Below are 23,959 nucleotides of genomic sequence, written 5' to 3'. Positions count from 1 at the left end.
GTGCATACATTCTACCTGGACTTAGCCAAGGCATTTGACACTATCCCCCATTCAGTCATTATTGACAAACTCACCCAGCTAGGCATCGACCCTTATATCATTAGATGTGTCATTAACTGCCTCAGTGATAGAACTCATATAGTCAAAATAGGGGAAACCACCTGCAATAGCAGAGCTGTAACCAGTGGTGTTCCACAGGGTTTAGTCCTGAGTCCTCTACTATGTGGAATCAATTTCTCCAAAATACAAGAGCAAAGTAAATGTCTGTGGCTGACAAGGTTTGCTGATGCCTGCAAACTGGGAGCAGTCATACAATCTCCAAAATATGTCTCCATCCTACATGAGGGTCTTACTTGAGCAAATGATTGTTGCCAAAGTCATGGCCTTAAAATCAATGCAAATACATGTATTATTATTCCTTTCAGCGGCAGCAATGTTCCTGCTAAGTACCACATCAATAGCAAGACTTGACATACATACTCAGGGGTGGGAGACCAGGGCACACAGGGTGGCAGTTAACTTACCTTAGATCACCATGTCTCCACAGTGGTAAGAAGGGCATTCTATTATGCTCATGTCATAAGTGAGGGCATTGTCTCCAAAAAAAGAAAACGTTATAACCTCCATAGGTGGCTATCCACTGAGCACAGAAGAAGTCATCAGGGATCTGGGGACCCAGGTTGACAGTAGACACCTGCAGCAGCTGGAAAGGCCCCAAAAGTTCCTCACCAAAAGGATAAAGGGTCTCAAAAATATGTCTTATGCTGCCCAACTGAAGAACTCCAGCTCTATTCAGTCTCATACCGCTTGCTCAGAGGTGACCTGTGCCTGACATATAAGGCCATGTCAAACCCTGATTTGATGAATATGCTTCACCTCAAAAAATCTAGATCCCTCAGAACCACAAGGGCGGGAGACTTAAACCTTGACATGGTTATTAATAGAACGTGCTGGAGGGACAGATTCATCACCCAGAGACTCCTTATGCTGTGGAACAAAATCCCGGTACATGTGAGGCAGAGCACCTCGCTGGCCTTGTTCAAGGAATCTTGACCAATGGATGGGGATCGAGATATAGCCCCAGCATTACTTCAGTGTCACTGCTTGACAGAGAGGCACAGCAAAATAAGCATGGTTTATTTAAACTAAAAAGGGGCAAAAAAGCCAAAAATAACTGCTAAATAGCTTATAAATGCCCTTGGGCAGATAGCCTAGTACGAACCTATGAACCTATGAACCTATGTATTCTTCCCTCATCAGACCAATATTTGAGTGCAACGGCCCTTTTAGTATGTGCCTTTCCAAGCACATGTGGCAACTGGAGAGACCACAAAGGTTCCTCACAAGGGAAATTCAGGTCTTCAGCATCTGTCCATGGGAATCATCTGAAATCATGGTCACTTTAGCGTGTGTCATACACACTACTCAGAGGTGATCTCTGCCTTGCAAATGAGGCAATCTCTGACCCTGCTTTATTGGAAATGCTGCATATCCATAAGTCAAATGGTACACAGGTTACTCACTATATAGATCTTAACCTGGTATGCCACATTAATAAAACCTGCTGCAGGGAGAGATTTGTCTATCAGAGTATAACACACCTTTGGAACAGACTCCCACTTCATGTCAAACAGAGCACCTCACTGGCCTTCTTCAGATGCAGTCTTTATGATTGGATAGATAACCATAATTTCACCATGTGAGTTCCACCTATGTCTCTCTTGGACAGGGGTGATAGGTGCTGATTGTGTAAATAAGAGTAACAACTTGGCTAGAACTGTAAGGGCCCTAGGGCCATTTGTATAGTAAATTCCAATGATCCTATGGTCCCACAGGTTGATGTAAAATGCTTTAACATGGCTGCAGTGAGAATAGTACAACTACCTATCTTGTCTTACACACTATAGATCACAGTACTTAATGCACATACCACAGCTTAAGTCTGATATTAATTTCTCTTTAGTTTCTCTTATAATAGATGACATCAGCAGGTCAGAGGCCTGCATCACCTGCTAGGCCCATAGCCATTAACCTAGTAAATTCCAGTGACCCTATGATCCCATAGGCTGATGTGAAATGCTTTGATTAACACACACACACACACACACACACACACACACACACACACACACACACACACACACACACACACACACACACACACACACACACACACACACACACACACACACACACACACACACACACACACACACACACACACACACACACACACCAACTTGGCAGTAGTGAGAATAGTACCATTATCTATTTATGTTTACAGAGCACTCCACAGCAAACACACCAAGTTAGCTGGAGTGAGATTAGTACCCCTACCTATCTGGTCTTACACATTAGAGATCATAGTACTTAACACATGCGCCATGGCTTAAGTCTGACATTAACATCACTTTAGGTACTCTTTTGGTAGATGACATTAGCAGGCCTTGTGGAGGATGAGTGTTTGGAGGCCTGCATCAACTGCAAGGGCCAAGAAGTACAAAACAATGCTATATTTGCATTGCTTTTATACTTTGTACTAAGTTGAATTTTTCTTTAAATGTACAACTTATATTAGTATTTTAACCTATGATTGCATTGTCCTATATTTGCTATCTTTTACTATAATTGTGATTCCAAATGTTTGTATTTTGAACATGCTTTGGATTCAATGTAACTTGGGGATTTTCCCCTGGGCCTCCACTGAAAATGAGTTAACAACCAGTCAGACTATCTCGGTAAACAAGTATAAAATAAAATACAATAAATAAATAAATTAGTTTTGAAGTCAGTGTGTGGTATTCACACTTGCTCTTTGGGGAGATATATACACATGCACCCAAAGTGGGCTTGAGTGAGACTAGAAGCCCCATCTATCTAGTCTTCTGCAGTACTTAACTCATGTACCACAACGTAAGTCTGGCATTAATATGGCTTTAGGTATTCTTATGGTAGATGACATCAATAGGCTTTGTGGAGGATGAGGGTTTGGAGGCCTGCATCAACAGCAAGGGCCAAAAAGTGTGAAATAATGCCAATTTTAAGTTAGTGTAGTATTCACACTTGCTTTTTGGGGAAATACCCCCCCACACACACACACACACAAAATGGGCAGGAGTGAGATTAGAACCTCTACCTATCTAGTCTTACACACTACAGATAGTACTTATTGCATGTACCACAGCTCAACTCTGCATTGCAATTGACTGCAGGTGAAGTAATTCTAGAGAACATAAACAAGCCCTGTATTAGACAGCTTTGGTGGCTTGCAGAGTCACATTGCCTCCTACTGTCATCTGCAGCTAGTAGACTCACAGCCATAAAACTGTTTTGAAGCCTAGCTATGTGACAATAGTACCTCTATTGGGCATATTTGCCTGTTTGCATTTTTGTAGCAACACTAAATTAGCCCTGTCAATGACTGGACACAACATAATACATTACAGAACTTGTTCAGTAGTTGATGTATATGTGGTGATATCCAGCAGACACAGGGGGTCTGTAATGAATGTGGGTGTTATTGGTACTATAGATACAAACATATGGCTTCACAATATATGTATATATTCATATACTATGCCATACATTTTCAAGGTTTCCAGATGCTGTCTCAGGGAGACATGGTATGAATCAGCACTGCCCAGATGTTTGCAGCAAGTACACAGGTTTGACTCATAATTATGTGTGTTTCACACTAAATTGTGGTTTGCTGTCAAATGTGGTAATATTTACACATGACATGAAAGATGACTGCCAGAACTCTGATCTTCAGATATCCGAATAGTCCTCCAATTTCAACACATGTTATTCTAAGCACTTCCACATTTTTGTAAGTGCGTTATCTAATGTTGAGCTCTTCCTTTTGTTGTTTTCTCCAACATTAATTATACGTGTTGTAGTGCAGCTTTAGTCTCCATGATCTGGGTATGTAAGGCAATACAGACATACACACACACATGTATATATATATATATATATATATATATATATATAAAACAATTTTAAGCAAAATTGTGTGAGGGTCAATGGATTTGCACTCTGCTTAACTAAGTGTATGGGCATGCACGGTGGCATTTTTTTGACTGTTTAAGTGTTGCTAAGCAACATGCAAATGGGAGGTGCATTGCTTACATCACAGACTTTTGTTCCATAACCTGACTCCATTCCACACCTAACTGTACTACAGGCCGGGATTATGATATGCTTAGTAAAACTCAAAGATGAATCTACCTATATACTCAGGTCCATATATATGAATATACAGTTTCAATCACTGTGTGCTGTATTTAATATTCACCTTTCTATTTATGTCTTCCAAATCCCATATGCTTAATTTTTGATGTATTCCTCAGTGTATTATGCTCCTGTGCCTCAATGGTCAATTTATTCAAGTTATTTTGCAGACAAACCCAATCCATACCACATGGGATCAGTATACCCAATTTCAAGTCATCTGCATACAGATTATAGAACAACTCAGATGAAAATGATAAGATTCACCTGCTTATGCCTACATTTGCATTGCACAGACGTTTCCCTGTATGCATGTGCTTGCTCACCACTAAGCAATGTTTAATGAATAAAAATGTTTGCACTCATGTAAGCATTGTGCCGTGATGCATACATGAAAGAAAAAATGTGTAGGCTTTACTGAATTCCCTCTCTGTCTTTTAAACCTGAGGACAGCTACTATAGAGCAGATTCTCTAAAGCTATATTGGACTATGGTGTCAAGAAACAGAGCATGGCTGACTGATCAAAATACATGTTTTAAGACCTATGAATAAAACTTTAGTAAGGTGATAAAAATGTGGTTTGTCACTGTATAAACTGGCATGAGGGTGATATATCCTGCAATGAAACTGTGTAGGTTATTGACTAGCAAGACATTTTTATTGATGTGATTGATGAACATTCTTAAAGTATTTTTTTTTAATTTTGCTCAGTGAATAAAGAGTGGCAAAGGTTGGGGGTGGGGCATTGTGTAATTGAATTTTGGGAGAGGTTTTCAATAGGAATATTTACAACTGTGTGAAATTGTTTCTTTGGAAAGTGTCAGATTATAAAATTTAGGGGCATACAGTTTCATAATGTAGGTGTGAAAAGTGTTTGTGTGCTCTTAGAAGTGTTTGTATGTGGTGTTCTTATTCATTATGGGTATGTGCAATGGCATACTGAGCTGTCCACATTTTAGCTCAGTGAAGTAGTGACTCATAGAAGTTATTTGTGTTCAAGATCAGTAGCCTCAAATAAATGTATGCTAATGAAGTATCAATGAGGTTATAATGACATATGATGCAGAACTTCTTATGCTATGTCCCATCCCTCCTGTTTCTGATTCATAGTAATTTTTTATGTGTTTCTATTCCATCTGCATATATGTTATAAAAGGCAGAATTGCACCTTTTCTATTTACTTTGCATGAGGTAAAGAAGCTTGCTTTTGCTACTAGTATGTTTTTTCTTGGAGTGAGATGCTTGTTTTGGCTGAGCCAAAACTGCAGGCACCCAGTGGTGCTCACCAGCCAAGAAGGTGAAGATACAAGCAAAGAATAAATTGTTACAATTTTAATAATCAGGAAATTCTTAATAGGTTTCAAGTTTACAGGGATATTTTAAAGTTTTACTTAGTATGTATGATCCACAGATGGGAACTGGCATGATGCATAGACATACTATCCCTGTGGATAATAAGCTATATAGAACCATTATTATACTTGCCATAGGGAACTTCAAGAGATAGACTGGTGACACTTTGGGTATTTGTCAGGCTTCTGCCTCAGGGATACTTCAGCAGTTCCTTGTTGTACTCTTGGCATGTGTGGATCAGTATACCTATTTCCCAGTGACACCTCAGGACCGAGCTTGAATCATACATACCTTTTGTAGGGAGGCTTATTGACCTGAGGTGCTTGATGTGATAAACTGCACCCATGTTGCCATAAGGGCTCCATCAGGTTCATGGGGAAAATGGTACTGCAATAGCAAGAGCTATCATCCCATCAGCTGTCAGGTACTGTATGATGCATGAGTATGCATCACCATGTCATCCCAATATCCTGACAGCATCCATGATTCCCATATCTGACACACAAGCTCATTTTACCACCTCTTCCTGCATGATGGGATGCCCCATGGTCACCTTGTTGGTAAGTAAAAATTTTAATCATCGAAGAAATTACTCTTAGTAAAATGTATTGCTTAATACTAAATCAACTTTCCCTTTATTGTGTCTCTCTCCCCACTTTTCTCTTCTTTTCTTGTGTTTTCCAGGTGATGCAGGCTATTTTCAAGAACCCTGGCTCATGATCCCTGTGACCAGTCTAATGGAAACTACAGAAAAAAGTTATAACACCATCCTGTCAAAGACACATATTGTCAATGAGAGAGTCTTTGGCCTGCTTAAAGTCCATTTCTGTTGCCTACATGAGTCTGGGTGCACCCTTCAGTATGACCATCCTGCTGCATGCAGGGTGTTTACCATTTGTTGCATATTGCACAATATGAACATGTGCCAGTCTGGATGAGAAATGTCCCAAGATGTGTCTGCAGTTCTCAGTACAGGTCCTTCCATGACTGATGATAGTGTTGGTGGACAACACACAGCAGTATGAAGGGGCTCCATGTGGCAGCCTCTACTATGGTATACAGCTGGACAGATAAAACGGTGGTATCCAGAACACAGTTATGGGCCATAACATTCAGGTTAGTGTTTTCTCATCAAAAATCACATAGACTATAACTGACGCATGCGTTGCTATGAGTGGGCTATGCTGTGTGGTGCATGGCCTACTGTCACTTTTTATTAGATAACACTCTTAACTTTAAATCAATTTTTTTTCTATTTACTACAGTAGATTTATTCATACAGTACACACACACACACACACACACACACACACACACACATGTATTTACTGTTTATATGTATGCCGCTCACTGAGATCTGTGCAGTGAATAGAACATGCAAATGAGTTATGCACTATGTCACATACACATTGTACCCAGAGGAGGGTGTCTACATTATGTGGAGCAGAGATCATCATCACACTATGGAAGAAAATTTTACTTTTTTTAGAGGAACATATTTCAGATTAATTGTTTCTTCACAACAGCAGTTTGACAACTTTCATGTATGTGTTACTTGTATGCATGTTTGTTTAGTCAATGTGAACACTTAGGAGTATTGTGTACTTGTAAGAGATACAAATGACTATTTCAGCTTTTCTTTGATGTAGCTGGACTTTTATAAGCTGTATGCAGGGGTACATTGTCCCCCAATGTGAACTGGCCAATATAGAATGCTAGCCCAGATAAGTTGCTTGTTATGAACTTAGGTTGTCATGTGGCATTGTAATGTCACTTACCTTCAAATGTGGGTATACAGCATAATTAGTACAATAGTTTGTTGCATGAATGCGTATGCTATAACCATTTTTCTTTTTGAGGTACTTCACCTGATAGATTGACAGTCATTCACCTGTTATTCTTTTATTGGGTATCCACAGGTTATTAGTAATTGAAATGGATAGGATTTTGGTGAGATTTTTTGTATGTGCACCTATTTTGTTGTCAGGCTTCAGAAAACCTACAACTTGTGTACATATTAATAGAATGTTCATAATGTTACAATGAGTACTACTTGACAGGGATGTGAGTGAGACAAAATCTGCTACAAGCAGATCCAACTGTAACTTTCAGTTTAATGAGGCTGAGAATGAGGTGATACTACAGGCCCTCTGTTTCTGTGGTAGAAGGCTCATCATTTTGTAAAGCACTAACAAGTCCCTCCCTGGAAACCTGTCAGTTTGTTCTTGATAAGAATGCTTTGGGTAAGCAGGCCCACAACTATGCTTTAGTATGGTGGAGAGCCACTGACATGATTCAGAATACCACCAACAGAGTGGAGGCCTTTGCACAAGACTAGAGGGCAACAAGTGATGGGTTGTCTATCATACCACCATTTATAAAGATGGAGAAATCCTGGTCTCACTTAAAGGCAGTACCATCTCTGCAGAGTTCCACAGTGCTGTGCTGGATGTTGGGGCAGAGAAGGATAGGCCCAAAAGGATTTCAACAGGTGATGCTCCAGGTATGCAATCCTACCTTTACTGTGTTCCCCATTTTCAGCTGTTAGTCATATTACTGTTTATAACACCTTTATCATCTATTCTGTATAAATATATCTGGCATTGAGGTGCACCAATCACTTGCACAAAGTATGGGCATGGTTGTATTTAGTTTTCTTTCTTTCTTTTCTTTACATTTATAACAATATCTCTTGCATGTGTACTTGTGGTACTTAGGCATGCTTACACTATATATGTTTTTCTTTGGTGTGTTTACAGGTGAAGTATTGTCTGCAACCAGCACTGTGGAGCTTTCACCCCAACCACATGATTTTGGAGGATCCTTGGTCTTTAATGATGATGACAGGGATAAGCAAGTACAGTCCATGGCTGCAGATCATATGTCAGACACAGGGAGTGTGACCCAACATTCTCTCCTTGGACAATGGCACAGTCTCTCTGCTTGAACATATCTGACACACTGTCATCTCAGAGTGAACAGGTTGATGTTGACACTTTTTATCAGGGAAGTGAGGTTGGCCAATTACAGATATCTCAGAATTTGCCCCAGGCAGTGTTGGTGGGAGGTCCCACACAAGGGGCTGGTGGCAGTAGGTATGGTTATCACCCCCCATGAGGTTGATAAGTTAGTAGCTGTCACCCTACATATGTGCAAGACCATTGCAGAGGCAAAGAGAAGTTCTACCAGCACCTTGGTAGAGGCTGTGAGGGCCATTCAGGTAGTGCATGCTGTCTTATGGGACTGTATGAGCCATATTTGTGACTCCTTGGATTGGATGAATGACATATTGTACCATGCAGTATCTGTTTTGGGTCATTTGTTTGGGGTGGGATCTGTCTTCGAGTCTGGTCATCTGTAACATCCACAGATGTTAGCCAACCTGGCTGTAGACAGGCAAGATCCAGCTCCCCTCTGTGGTAGCACTTCCATTGCTGCATCAGTAGCTGAAATGCCTACAGCAGAAGAAGCCACCCCTTTGATTGGGGTTATGCTGACACCTCCTCCATCAAATGTCATTTATGTTCAGCTAGCACACCAACATCCAGCTAAGGTCATGGAACAGACAGTGCAATTCCTGACAGATCCGATTCTCGTGTACAAAGGTATGCCTTGGCCATTGAACCCTCTGCTATGTCTGCCTTGGAACTGTCCAGTATGACACATTGCAGTGCTGGTCCAAGTACTGAGGCTGCATCCCTGCAGGCACATATGAAAACTATCACTGCCCATAGCTCATCCCCCAAAATACAGTGTGCTAGGCCTTTGACCTAGCAATCCCCCAGAACACAACATGCCTCTGCACTTTGACCATAAGTGCACTCCATTTTGTCACACCTCAGCTCTCTCAGTCACACACTTTCTTGTGAAAGGCATAAACTCCTGCACCCCTTCCCACCTGTGTAAATGAAGATAGCTGTGCCTTGCCCTTTGCTCATTCTGACTTGGGCTATCTACTCCTGATGCACAGAGTGGACAGCCTATACATATGATAGCACAGTCTGTATTTTTGTACGGATCATCATTGTCTGTAACTGATTAGGTATTGTATGATTATGTAGTAAAGCTTCTTCCTCAACCATAAAAATGATAATTGTGCTTAGACCTTTATTCATTTTTTTTCAGTTGGGCTGCTTATAGCTAATGCAGAGAGTTGCCAAATACAGGTTTATAATTGTTGCAGCACCACCTAATATTTTTTTAGTTGTTCTCTACTTGAAAGTGAGCATATGGCTGTCTTAATTGCTAATGTGTAAACAAAGTGGTTGTGATTCATTTATATATTTTTAAATCACTTTTCCATGTTTTTCATTGAGTTGGCATACAGTGCAGTACATTATCTCAACTGTGCCCTGCTTTTCAGCTGGTCTCATCATGTAGCAGTGCTTGTTAACAAGTACACAACCTGCTCAATGCACAAATGTGCTTAGCATTATGCTGTGAGCATTAGTAAATTCCAGCCTTAATCTTTACATTCTGCTTACAAACAGCATGTCATTGCCTTATCATTCTATGACTTTCTGTATTGCTTGATAGATTTATAATTAGTAGTTTCTTCTTACACATTTCCTTCAGATGTATGTTCACCAGAGGGAAAGGGTATCCCCCAGATTTACTATTCCTCTGTGCAGGACTAGCTTAGTCCTGCACAGAGGCGGACGTTTAGGAGCAAGATGGCAGGGCACCATGCATAGTAATGAGGTGCGCTGCCTGAGCTCCTAATCTTACACGGAGCATGTAAGAGTGCAGGGGGCATGTCTGAGAGCAGAGCTCTCAGAATATACATGGCCCTGCAATGAAGAACAGCAGAAAGGGGTAAGAAATGAGCGAGACCACTCATAGGTGTTCGCATATCCCCACCAACATTTCCCCTTGTGTACAACAGCAAGTAATTACAAATAAAATGAACAAACCCTGTATTTATTTTTATTTTAAAATCTGATTAAAACTAACCATAGGTGCACATTTGTGCCCATCGCTTAGCTACGGTTAATGCAGCTCAAATGGCTGAAGAGGATAACAAGGAAGATATATGCAAATGAAGCAGCATTGCAATAGTGTAGTGGGCAGAGCATTCACCTTACGAGCAGGCATTCCAGGTTTGAATCTCACAGCAGCACATTCCATTTTCCATGGCAAAGCATGTTATGACTAATATTTATGTTGCATAACCCACTAAATAACATATTTTTATGAACTGGAGTACTGCAGTAAATGCACATGTGAGGTGTCAGTGACATAATGAATAAAGCAGTAGTAAGCAGGTTTAAGCACCAATAAGCAGTAGTAAGTGCATTTAAGCACTAGTAGGTGAACTTAAGCCCGTTTGCGCAGCGGTGAGCAATGCCTACACTGGTTAAGCAATTCTGAAGCTAACTCTCTGTAAGCAGATGTAATGGCAGCTTAGCAGTGCTTACCGTCATGCAAACTCACGCAAACCCACTTACAAATGCTCAAAAGTGCCTTAATCACCCTGTATCCAATGGCCCTTGTTCTGCTCATCAACAAAATAAACAGCCATGCAGGTCTCAAACCCAGGACCCTATAAACCATAGTAGTTAACCACCAAGCCATCAACGAAGTACAAAAAAATTAGGTATCAGCAAACAAGTCTTCACCATAGTAAAACCAAACTGAACCTGTGAAAGGAATAAGAATACAGACATATGTGCCTTAACCCACTACACAACATAAATATGTGAACCGGAGTACAGCAGTAAGGCCAGAAGTCAGGTGTAATTGTAATAGAGTGTTGAAGTCCCCACTAAAACACAAGGAACCCATACAGTGTACGTACACATGAATCATTGATACCAGGCATACATATAAGGTGTAATGAATAATAACTCAATGCCAAAAAGGAATGTAAGCAATGCTAAGCATTGCATAGGCCAGCTTAGGAGGTGTAAGTAATGTGTAGGCCAGCTAACTCAATGTGCCCAGTGTTATACCCCTTTAAACAATGCCAACCCTAGGTAAGCAGGTTTGCCCATAGCCTAGCCTTTTCAAAATCGGCCAATCATGGAAAAGTGTGAAAAATTGGCCCTACTTAAACCCAAGAGGCAGGAATGCATCTCATAACTGATTGTAGCTTCCCCTTGCAGGAACAATGGCAGTAAGGGGAGAAGGTGTGCACTTTTGGATGCAGTGCTGATGCATCCAGGAGTCCAAAGTCATGGCAGGACTCCTTGTCAAAGACCATGATCAGAGACTGCTGCAGGGCCAGTAGCAGGGCTCCCAATATAAGGCAGAGGCCTGGGATCGTCTTGCCTCACTAGTGCCACTGGCATACCCTGAACTGTTGAGCAGGTCAGGCATCACTATGCCGACCTGAAGCACCATAGGGGGGACCTCTTGGAGGAGTGGATCCAAGAGGCTAGAGCAGCAGGGGATGTTCCAGTTGTGTGTAAGTATCACTCAACTATGTGTGCAATAATTGCCAGCTCAGGTATATCATGGATAGGTATGACTAAATATTTCTGTTATGTCCCCCACAGCTGCAATGGAGTGCGGCGTGAACTAGGAGGCCCACATCAGTCGCCTGATGAGGTTGCGACATGAGGCAAGTCAGTAATGCTCATGCATTTACTGTTATAGGAAATAAAACTAAAATTAGTAGTAAATTAATTGCCTGTATAAAACCTGTATTGTTCAAGGCAAGTACTGCATACACTAAAGAATATGGCAGGAAGAGTCTCGTATCATTTGTATGTCAATAAAAGTGTAATAGCCTGACAATAAAGGTCTAACTGCTGGACTGCATGTGTATACTCTGGTATCATATGGTAATGTAGATTCGCAATCATGTAATAGTACTGTTGTATTAAGCACTGTTACCCACACCGTGCACCATAAATTGAATGTGTAGGAATGCCTGTATATGACAGGTGTAATCCCCAGAGGCCATGCAGTACAACTGAGAGACACATAGGCAGTAAACAGTGAAAATGCAGACAACAAAACCCTGATAGCAGATGCAACTGAGATGTGAACTGTTGTTTTTTTAGCACACACAGCCATGCTTCGAATCCTGCCAGTGGTAGTATTCTGCATACAGAATCATACCCCACAACTGTACAGATATGTCCATAATGTCCAGTACAGTGGCCCACATCTGTTGCCTATCAACCTGTCCCCCTGGGAAATCAGTGGGATGATCCCAGATGTATAGGCAGCAAACAGGAAATACAACTGATTGACACACATCTATAAGAACAAATCTGGCACACTAGCAACTCCCCAATACCTTATGAGACTAAGAAAACACGTATGTCCCATTTACACCCCGACTTGTCAAGCTGTGGTCAGAGTGTGTACAGTAACAGAGTGAGATGCATGTGCATAATAGTAATGTGGAATCTGGTACTGTGTGTGGGAACATTCAGGTAGTGCTAATAAACATTTTTCCCACAGGTCTGTCAGATACCAGCACTGTGCCCAGAAATACAAGAATGATACCCAGCACTGGTACTGTTTACTTTGGCATTGTATGGCAGTCTGACTGATGCAGCTGCTCAGAATAATGAGGTATCACACATCACTGTCACCCACACTGTCCTACAACATATAACTGTCTAGGAAATCTGTATAAGAGTGTTGTAATACAAGGTCAGAATGCAAAAGAACAGGGGATTAATAAGACAGAAAGCAGATAGGAGATATACAGCAATATATATATAGCAGACACAACTGTGATAGACAGTATTTAAGTTGTAGCAGACACAGCTAAGGTCTGAATCCTGGGAGTGGATGCAGGCTGCATACAGAATCATACCCCATAACTGTACAGATGAGGCCAGAATGTCCAGTATATGGGCCCGTATCTGCTGCCTGTCCCCCTGGTAAGTCTGTGGGATGATCCCAGATGTTTATCCAGCAAACAAGGAATACAAGTGATTGTCAAACACCTATGAGAACAGACCTGTCACTAGCAACCCCTGAAACTGCTAGGAGAGTAATATTTCATGAATGTCCTATCTACACTCCCATGTTGTGAAGCTGTGACCAGAGTGTGTACAGTAACAGAGTGAGATGTATGTGCATTATACTAATGTGTAACCTGGATGTTTGTGTGGCAACAGTCAGGTAGTGCTAACAAATATTGCTCCCACAGGTACGTTGGATATGAACACTGTGCTGAGAAATACAGACCATTATAACCTGTACTGGTACCGTTCACTCTGGTATTGTAGGGAATTGTGAGTGTTGCAGTTTCTATGAGTAATAAAGTATCACTGATCACTGTCACCCACACTGTGCTACATAATATAACTGTGTAGGAAAGCATGTATATGTGTGTTTCAGGTCACTAAAGGTGGAAGAGGACAATATTCTAGATATGTCCCTGCACACCAGCATGTGGTCAATACATGACCAGAGTCTGTGCAGAAAGAGTTGGATAGCTATGTCCACATCAACCCGGAATCTGGGAGTATGTGTAGAAACAGTTAGTGTTAACAAACATTTCCTCCATGGGTATACCAGGTAAGAGGTGTATGCTGTAGGTAAAACCAGTTTGTGTGTAATGATGACAGCCATATCACTGTCCAAACTAAGGCTATAGGGTAGTGTAGTAAGACTTGTAAGGTACACATAACAACACTGACTAGGAAAGTAATGTGGGCTACAGGAATATACTAGTTGTTAATTGATCTTTCTCTCTCCTCCACCATATCTCCAACAATAATCAACATACCCACCCCAACTGGAATGTAATGACACCTATGTTCTAATAATGTCCAATTGTTTGATAAATATTTTAAGGGTTCCCATGCATGTGCTATATTGATATATTCCGACATTGGTGGCATGGTGCCATCAATGTACCTGCATGCTGTTCTTATTACCACTGTGGTCCCACATATGCATGTGTAATGTTTGCTATGCAATTGTTCCATATCTGGTGTCTGGGTTAATGGGAATATCTATGCATGCTGTTATACCTAACCCTGGAATGTGTTGACTATTACTAACCCACATATGATGATGACATCCAAACACTATAGCACGCTTGGGAAGGCTGGTCCCAGTGAACCTACCTGTCCCAACTCAGCTGGCCATGACACTGGGCACCAGCATGTCTGGGGCCCAATCCAGGACCTCCCTGTCCATTGGTCCTGCACCACCTTTGGGTGGAACTGCCTCAGGGAATGGGGCTCACCCCCTCAGGAGTGGGCGTGGACAGGCACCTGTCACCTGTCGCAAGGTCGGGGTCGTGGTAGGTAGAGATCAGTGAGCAGTTTGGTGATCTGCTATGCCAGCTCGAGGGCCACATGCTGTGACGAAAGAGTCAGTCTGGCTCTGTGACTCAGCCCCAGCACAGCCACCTTTGGGGCTGTGAAGGTGCAGTGGTGACTGCCCATGGGTGGGGACTTCAGTCCCACAGTTTCAACTACGGGGCTCATAGGCTTCCAATTTCCCATCACCCCTCCCCAACAAGGTGTTTACCCCCCACATGTGTCAAATACCACCACTGTATGCATCTTATCTGTCTTGTCTGTTAACCTACCTAACCTACCTCCCCAACTGTACCTACTACCCCTCCCCAACATCCCACTCTCACCTGAAAAAAAAAAGGGCAATCTCTTCCCACAAAAAAATCTCGCCCAATACATAGCTGTCCATTTTGCACATGTGTCCACTGGACACATGTAATCCAGTCTAATTGGCATCACAACTTATTATTGTTGTCCTCACCCCCTCCCAAGGGCTTGAGTGTCCAAATCTACTTCCAAATTCAGTGTATATGCACAGCTCTTGCTGTGGTAGAAATGGGTAGCTATGGGCCTTCCCAACACCCTCCCTGCACATCCCTGGCTAGTTTCCCTATTGTCTTTCCCTCTTTGTGCCCCTTTTTTCACCACTTTCCTATCAACCCCTTTTTCTTTTCTTTTAAAGAACTTAGCACGGGGATAAGCGGGAGTAAGCACTTTTAAGCAGCAGTAAGCAGGTTTAATCCTGTTTGCATGGAGGTAAGCAATGCCTACTTTGGTTAAGCAATTTGAAAGCTAAATCAGTGTAAGAAACTGTAACCGGATGTTAGCAGTGATTACAACTGCTCAAAAGTGCTTTAATCACTTCGTATCCAGTGACCCTTGTTCTGCCCAGCAATAAAATAAACAGCCTCTGCAAGGCTTAAACCCAGGATGCTGCACATCATAGATAAAATGTTTTACCACTAAGCCATCACGGAAGTACAGAAAAATTAGGTATCAGCAAACAAGTCTTCACCATAGTAAAACCAAACTGAACCTGTGAAAGGAATCAGAATACAGACATATGTGCCTTAACCCACTACACAACATAAATATGTGAACTGGAGTACAGCAGTAAGGCCAGAAGTCAGGTGTAATTGTAATAGAGTGTTGAAGTCCCCACTAAAACACAAGAACCCCATACAGTGTACTTACACGTGAATCATTGATACCAGGCATACATATAAGGTGTAATGAATAACAACTCAATGCCAAAAAGGAATGTAAGCAATGCTAAGCATTGCACAGGCCAGCTTAGGAGGTGTAAGTAATGTGTAGGCCAGCTAACTCAATGTGCCCAGTGTTATACCCCTTTAAACAATGCCAACCCTAGGTAAGCAGGTTTGCCCATAGCCTAGCCTTTTCAAAATCGGCCAATCATGGAAAAGTGCGAAAAATTGGCCCTACTTAAACCCAAGAGGCAGGAATACATCTCATAACTGGTTGTAGCTTCCCCTTGCAGGAACAGTGGCAGTAAGGGGAGAAGGTGTGCACTTCCGGGTGAAGTGCTGATGCATCCAGGAGTCCAAAGTCATGGCAGGACTCCTTGTCAAAGGCCATGATCAGAGACTGCTGCAGGGCCAGTAGCAGGGCTCCCAATATAAGGCAGAGGCCTGGGATCGTCTTGCCTCACTAGTGCCACTGGCATACCCTGAACTGGTGAGCAGGTCAGGCATCACTATGCCGACCTGAAGCGGCATAAGGGGGACCTCTTGGAGGAGTGGATCGAAGAGGCTAGAGCGGCAGGGGATGTTCCAGTTGTGTGTAAGTATCACCCCACTATGTGTGTAATAATTGCCAGCTCAGGTATATCATGGATAGGTATGGCTAAATATTTCTGTTATGTCCCCCACAGCTGCAATGGAGTGCGCCATGAACTATGAGGCCCACATCAGTCGCCTGATGAGGTTGCGACATGAGGCAAGTCAGTAATACTCATGCATTTACTGTTATAGGAAATAAAACTAAAATTAGTAGTAAATTAATTGCCTGTATAAAACCTGTATTGTTCAAGGCAAGTATTGCATACACTAAAGAATATGGCAGGAAGAGTCTCATATCGTTTGTATGCTAATAAAAGTGTAATAGCCTGACAATAAAGGTCTAACTGCTGGACTGCATGTGTATACTCTGGTATCATATGGTAACGTAGATTCGCAATCATGTAATAGTACTGTTGTATTAAGCACTGTTACCCACACCGTGCACCATAAATTGAATGTGTAGGAATGCCTGTATATGACAGGTGTAATCCCCAGAGGCCATGTAGTACAACTGAGAGGCACATAGGCAGTAAACAGTGAAAATGCAGACAACAAAACCCTGATAGCAGATGCAACTGAGATGTGAACTGTTGTTTTTTTAGCACACGCAGCCATGATTCGAATCCTGCCAGTGGTAGTATTCTGCATACAGAATCATACCCCCACAACTGTACAGGTATGTCCAGAATGTCCAGTACAGTGGCCCACATCTATTGCCTATCAACCTGTCCCCCTGGGAAATCAGTGGGATGATCCCAGATGTATAGGCAGCAAACAGGAAATACAACTGATTGACACACATCTATAAGAACAAATCTGGCACACTAGCAACTCCCCAATACCTTATGAGACTAAGAAAACACGTATGTCCCATTTACACCCCAACTTGTCAAGCTGTCGTCAGAGTGTGAACATTCAGTAAACATTTCTTCCACAGGTCCGTCAGATACCAGCACTGTGCCCAGAAATACAAGAATGATACCTGGCACTGGTACTGTTTACATTGGTATTGTATGGCAGTGTGACTGATGCAGCTGCTCTGAATAATGAGGTATCACACATCACAGTCACCCAAACTGTCCTGCAACATATAACTGTCTAGGAAGTCTGTATAAGAGTGTTGTAATACAAGGTCAGAATGCAAAAGAACAGGGGATTAATAAGACAGAAAGCAGATAGGAGATATACAGCAATATCTATATAGCAGACACAACTGTGATGGACAGTATTTAAGTTGTAGCAGACACAGCTATGGTCTGAATCCTGGGAGTGGATGTAGGCTGCATACAGAATCATACCCCATAACTGTACAGATGAGGTCAGAATGTCCAGTATATGGGCCCGTATCTGCTGCCTGTCCCCCTGTCCCCCTGTCCCCCTGGTAAGTCTGTGGGATGATTCAGATGTTTAGCCAGCAAACAGGGAATACAAGTGATTGTCAAACACCTATGAGAACAAACCTGTCACTGTAGCAACCCCCAAAACTGCTAGGAGAGTAATATTTCATGAATATCCTATCTACACTCCCATGTTGTCAAGCTGTGACCAGAGTGTGTACAGTAACAGAGTGAGATGTATGTGCATTATACTAATGTGTATCCTGGAAGTTTGTGTGGCAACAGTCAGGTAGTGCTAACAAATATTGCTCCCACAGGTATGTTGGATATGAACACTGTGCTGAGAAATACAGACCATTATAACCTGTACTGGTACTGTTCACTCTGGTATTGTAGGGAATTGTGAGTGTTGCAGTTTCTCTGAGTAATAAAGTATCACTGATCACTGTCACCCACACTGTGCTACATAATATAACTGTGTAGGAAAGCATGTATATGTGTGTGTCAGGTCACTAAAGGTGGAAGAGGACAATATTCTAGATATGTCCCGGCACACCAGCATGTGGTCAACACATGACCAGAGTCTGTGCAGAAAGAGTTGGATAGCTATGCGCACATCAACCCAGAATCTGGGAGTATGTGTAGAAACAGTTAGTGTTAACAAACATTTCCTCTACGGGTATACCAGGTAGGAGGTGTATGCTGTAGGTAAAAGCAGTTCATGTGTAACGATGATGACAGCCATATCACTGTCAAAACTAAGGCTATAGGGTAGTGTAGTAAGACTTGTAAGGTACAGATAGCACTGATTAGGAAAGTAATGTGGACTACAGGAATATACTAGTTGTTAATTGACATCTTTCTCTCTCCTCCACCATATCTCCAACAATAATCAACATACCCACCCCAACTGGAATGTAATGACACCTATGTTCTAATAATGTCCAATTGTTTGATAAATATTTTAAGGGTTTCCATGCATGTGCTATATTGATATATTCCAACATTGGTGGCATGATGCCAGCAATGTACCTGCATGCTGTTATTACCACTGTGGTCACACATATGCATGTGTAATGTTTGCTATGCAATTGTTCCATATCTGGTGTCTGTGTTAATGGAAATATCTATGCATGCTGTTATACCTAACCCTGGAATGTGTTGACTATTACTAACCCACATATGATGATGACATCTCAACACTATAGCACGCTTGGGAAGGCCGATCCCAATGAACCCACCTGTCCCAACTCAGCTGGCCATGACACCAGGCACCAGCATGTCTGGGGCCCAACCCAGGAACTCCCTGTCCATTGGTCCTGCACCACCTTTGGGTGGAACTGCCTCAGGGAATGGGGCTCACCCCCCCAGGAGTGGGCATAGACAGGCACCTGCCACCTGTCGCAAGGTCGGGGTCGTGGTAGGTAGAGATCAGTGAGCAGTTTGGTGATCTGCTATGCCAGCTCGAGGGCCACATGTTGTGACGAAAGAGTCAGCCTGGCTCTGTGACTCAGCCCCCAGCACAGCCACCTTTGGGGCTTTGAAGGTGCAGTGGTGACTGCCCATGGGTGGGGACTTCAGTCCCACAGTTTCAACTAGGGGACTCATAGGCTTCCAATTTCCCATCATCCCTCCCCATCAAGGTGTTTACCCCCCACATGTGTCAAATACCACCCCTGTATGCATCTTGTCTGCCTTGTCTGTTAACCTACCTAACCTACCTCCCCAACTATACCTACTACCCCTCCCCAACATCCCACTCTCACCTGAAAAAAAGGGCAATCTCTTCCCACAAAAAAATCTCGCCCCATACATAGCTGTCCATTTTGCACATGTGTCCACTGGACACATGTAATCCAGTCTAATTGGCATCACAACTTATTATTGTTGTCCTCACCCCCTCCCAAGGGTGTGTGTCCAAATCTACCTCCAAATTCAGTGTATATGCACATCTCTTGCTGTGGTAGAAATGGGTAGCTATGGACCTTCCCAACACCCTCCCTGCACATCCCTGGCTAGTTTCCCTACTGTCTTTCCCTCCTTGTGCCCCTTTTTTCACCACTTTCCTATCAACCCCTTTTTCTTTTCTTTTAAAGAACTTAGCGCGGGGATAAGCGGGAGTAAGCACTTTTAAGCAGCAGTAAGCAGGTTTAATCCTGTTTGCATGGAGGTAAGCAATGCCTACTTTGGTTAAGCAATTTAGAAGCTAAATCAGTGTAAGAAACTGTAACCGGATGTTAGCAGTGCTTACAACTGCTCAAAAGTGCTTTAATCACTCCGCATCCAATGGCCCTTGTTCTGCCCAGCAATAAAATAAACAGCCACTGCAAGTCTTAAACCCAGACGCTGCACATCATAGATAAAGTGATTTACCACTAAGCCATGTCAGATATCCATAACCCTAATGTATTCCCAGACATATCATCCAGCCCAGTCAGTCAACAATAAAGAGAATGTTTTCCAACATTTAGATGTATGTGTGTGTGTAAATATGTTAATATCTAAACAGATAAATATATACATATATATAAATATATATGAACATATATACATTCACATACCTACATCTATAGATATATATGTCTACATCTATATATCTAAATATACACAGCAAGTTACATATATGTAAGCAGATATATATATATATATATATATATATATATATATATATATATATATATATATATATATGTAGGTATATACAGACATAGTTATATTTATGTAAGCAGATATATATATATATATATATATATATATATATATATATATATATATCTATATAGGTATGTATATATGGACATACATCTGTAGATAAGAATGGGAAAATAACTAAAACATATATGTCTATATGCACCGTTAATGGGGTTGAGAGGCCCCAAACAATATATGTCTTGTACGAATAGATAACCCCCCCCCCACAGCTAAACATGTCCACCCTGTAATACACTACCAAGTGTTGCAGATCCCATAGCCAGGACCTGACATGACATGGGCACAAGATGTTAACAGTACTACATCCCACCTGTATGATCTCACGCTGGTATTGGTAATATATCATGCAGTACAGTCTGGCTCTCATAGGAAATGTACAATGTGGAAGCTATCAACACCCCCAGGATACATATACACAGACACATATATGCAGATACAGATATACACACACACATATATATAAATATATATATGTGACTACACATACACACGTAGAGATATGTACAGTAAGATACATATGTGGAAGGTGCACACAATATGGAATAGCCACTATGCTTACAGTTAACACCTTAACACCTGGACACTTTATGAGCCACCCATGCAAATGACAATCACTGCCTGCAACATATACCCACAAAGAGGTCATATGATATAACACCACACACAGGTTTGCATAAATGGAAAACCTTTATTTGTGTACTATTACAGTTTTATATGCCATGTCATATAGCTGTTCAGACACGGACATCCATATAAACAGAGTAATGCAACTGTGAAACAGTTATACTAACACAGTAGGATGGAAAGGTTCACAAATGTTGCTTTCCAGGCCAAGCCCTTCAAATAGTACAATAGTAAAGACAGACTGGGCCACAGGATACCAAACAATCAACAATAAGTAATGCAGGTGTATAGTTCAGCAGCCTCTGTCTACACTCTGTACACAATCACTAGGTGATAAAGACTTCAGTTGACTCAATGCGATGTAACTCTTACATAACAAGGCATAACTGATGCCATAACAAGCACACTGACAAATTGAAAAATAGAACAGTCTGTATGGCAGGAGGCAGTAGGCCTGCATTAACCCAGTTTATGTAACTAAGTTAAATATAGATGAATTGTATGGTACTGTACATCCAGGTACCTTAAGGCAACTCACCTCTGATACCACCACATTTTGTAACAGCCTAGGTTATTTATGGTGCATCCCCCCCTAGACTCAATAATACAGGACCATATACCACTGTTACATACACTGGCCTCTGGAGTGCATAAGGGCACACATGTATTGTGTAGGTGAAGCCCACACATATATGGCCCCTGCCCCACTGTATGTGTTGGGGATACAACAGCAGTGGACTGATGGCAGGAATGGCAGCATGATATACTCACAGCACATTACAGAACAACCCCTGACAGCATGTCATATGTGCAAAGCTTGGTATGTAGGTGGAGGACAGAGGCTGGAACACAGGCCCATATGTGGAAAACTTTTGCCATACACTATGCAAGTCGCTGGTGTTACAGGATAGGTTCATAGGTTCATAGGTTCATACTAGGCTATCTGCCCTAGGGCATTTATAAGCCTAGCCAGAGTGTGTGTGGCTTTCGCCACCCCTTGGAATGAGAATACTATGCCCATTTAGGGTTTAGTTTACTGTGCCTCTGTCTAGTAGTGACACAGAAATGACCCCGGTAAAACCCTACGATCTCCCATCCACTCGTCAAGATTTCTCTTGAAGAGAGTCAGTGAGGGGCTCTGCCTAACATGGACTGGGATTCTGTTCCAGAGTGTAGGGAGCCTCTGGGTTATGAATCCGTCCCTCCAGCACATCCTATTTATTTCTGTGTTGAGGTTCAAATTTCTCGCTCTCGTGGCTCTGGTGGATTTGGATTGTCTGAGGTGGAGCATGTCCATTAATTCCGGATTGGACATGGCCTTGTACGTCAGGCATAGATCGCCTCTGAGTAGGCGTTATGTGACTGAATAGAGCTGGAGTTTCTTCAGCCGGGCAGCATATGACATATGTTTGAGACCCTTGATCCTCTTGGTGAGGTACTTTTGGGGTCTTTCTAACTGCTGCAGGTGTCGGGTGAGGTACATCCCAAATGGGCCATTGTACTCAATTATGGGCCTGATAAGGGAAGAGTATAGGGGCACAATGACCTCTCTTGATCTAGATGTGAATCCTTTCATGATAAGGTGGGTAATATAGAAGGTCTTCCTAACCACCTTGGCAATGTGGGTGTCAAATGAGAGGTTGCTGTCAACTTGGGTCCCTAGGTCCCTGATTACTTCTTCCGTACTTAATGGATTACCACCTATGTGGTAATTTGTGGGTACTCTGTTTTTCCCAAAGGGTATGACTATACATTTTTTGGCGTTTAGTTTAAGGCCATGGCTCTGGCACCAGTTATCTGTTTCTATGAGACCTTTCTGAAGGATGCTTGTGTCCGCTGGAGTATCAGTTATGGCACGCAGTTTGCAGTCATCTGTGAACTTTGTCAGCCACAATCCTCCTATGTTAGCTTGCACCTCAGAAAAATAAATGCCAAACAAGAGGGGTCCCAGGACCGAGCCCTGTGGGACACCACTTATGATTGGCATAGAGTCTGACATGGCACCAGCAATTCTGACCTTGTGGGTTCTGTCCTTGAGCCAGTTTGCAACCCATCTTATGACATATGGGTTTACATTTAAGCTGGTGAGTTTGTCTATGATGCCCGAGTGGGGGATTGTGTCGAAGGCTTTTGCAAGATCAAGGTAGGCTGTGTGAACTGCCTTACCCTCATCAATGGCCTTAGTGACTGTTTCAAAAAAGTCGACCAGGTTCAAAAGGCAGGATCTGCCCTTGACAAAGCCGAATTGGGTGGGATCCAGTGTCTGTAGGTCCCCAATGTCTTTGTTTATGAGTTCCATAATGATCCTCTCCATAGCTTTGCAGACCAGGCTTGTCAAGCTTATGGGTAATTTCAGGGTCCGTAGAAGCACCTCCTTTGTGGAGTGGGACCACTGTTGCTGTACGCCATTCTTTGGGTACGTATCCTGTAGTAAGGCTAAGATTAAACAGCAGCCTTATGTGTGAGTTTAGTTCCTCTTGGAGTTCATGTAGCACGTAACCCGGGACATCGTCTGGTCCCATTGATGCTGTGTTTTTAGCTTTGGAGAGGGCGGCTCTCACCTGGGCATCTGAGATGTCAGGGAGGCTACACTCTTCTGGGATAGATATTTCTCCTTTTGGGGGGAGTGGGGGGGGGTGGAATTTGCACTGAACCTGTTTGCCAGTATGTTGGCAATGTCTG

The sequence above is a fragment of the Protopterus annectens genome, chromosome 7.part0 (assembly GCF_019279795.1).
Source record: "Protopterus annectens isolate FY-2018-M chromosome 7.part0, PAN1.0, whole genome shotgun sequence".
NCBI lineage: Eukaryota > Metazoa > Chordata > Ceratodontiformes > Protopteridae > Protopterus > Protopterus annectens.
Note: the sequence above shows the minus strand (reverse complement) of the source record.